Here is a 1,413-nt window from a genome sequence, read left to right on the forward strand (position 1 = left end):
ATGTAGCCACTCTGACAGGTGTGAGGTGGTATCTCACTGTGGTTTTGATTTGCATTTCCCTGATGATGAGTGATCCTGCGAAGGTTTTCATGTGTCTGTTGGCCATCTGGATGTCTTCATTGGAAAAACATGATTTTACTCATGTGGAATTTAAGAAACAAAACAAATGAGCAAAAGGAAAACAAGAGAGAGAGAGAGAAAGAGGGGAAAACCAAGAAACGGACTCTTAACCAGAGAGAACAAACTAATGGTTACCAGAAAGGAGGTGTGGGGGGATGGGTGAAGCAGGTGATGGGGAGCACACGCATCATAATGAGCACCACGCCTGGTATGGAAGTGCTGAACTGATACGGGGTACACCTGAAATTAACATTACACTGTATCTTAACTGGAGTTTTTTAAAAAACTTAAAAAAATTAAAACTGTGGTGTGTCAAAGGACACTATCAAGAAAATGGAAAAATACCGCCAAATAGAGAAATTATTTCCAAATCATATTCTGGGTCAGGGACCCCTATTCACAGTATATAATGAATGTTTATGATCCAAGAACAGGGGTGCCCGGGTGGCTCAGTCAGTTAAGCGTCCGGCTTTGGCTCAGGTCATGATCTCACAGTTTGTGGGTTTGAGCCCCAATCAGGCTCTGTGCTGACAGCTCTGAGCCTGGAACCTGCTTCAGATTCTGTCCCCCTCTCTCTGCCCCTCCCCTGCTCACGTTGTCTCTCTCTGTCCCTCAAGAAGAAATAAATGTTAAAAAAATTAAAAAAATATATAATGCATGAATAAAAGATAAACAACCAAGTTTCCAACTGGGCCAAGGACATGAACAGACGCTTCCCCACGGAGGAACTACAAACGGCCAACACATGAAAAAGTGCTCAGTGTCCTCAGTCGTGAGAGAAACGCAAATCAGGACGACAGTGAAACACGCCCGCATCCCGGGGACGCGGCTGCAATCCAGAGCACCGGCGTCAGGGCAGGTGTGGGGACACGGGGTCCCGCGCATCGGTGTGGCTGCTGCAGCCATCAGCCGGGCGGCTCCTCCAAAAGCTAAGCCTCCTGGTTATGACCCAGGCTTCCACTCCCCGACACGTGCCCGGGGACACCGAAAACGCACGTCTGCACAAACTCTACACCAGCTTTGCCAGCAGCAGGGTTTACAACAGGCAGTGAACGGAAACTCCCCAATGTTTATCAACCTAGGAGTGAATTTTAAAAACGTGGCAAATCCATAAAATGGGGCGACACTGCTAGACCTTCAAACGTTAATTATGCCGCCTGAAAGAAGCCAGAGCAAAGAGTTCACATATTTTACAATTCCAGTGACTGAAAATGTTCTGAGCAGGCAAACCCACAGAAACGGAGGGTAAGTGAGTGACTGGCAGCGGGGGCAGTGGGGAAGGTGATGGGTCCC

Source organism: Suricata suricatta, chromosome 12, assembly GCF_006229205.1.
Source record: "Suricata suricatta isolate VVHF042 chromosome 12, meerkat_22Aug2017_6uvM2_HiC, whole genome shotgun sequence".
Lineage (NCBI taxonomy): Eukaryota > Metazoa > Chordata > Mammalia > Carnivora > Herpestidae > Suricata > Suricata suricatta.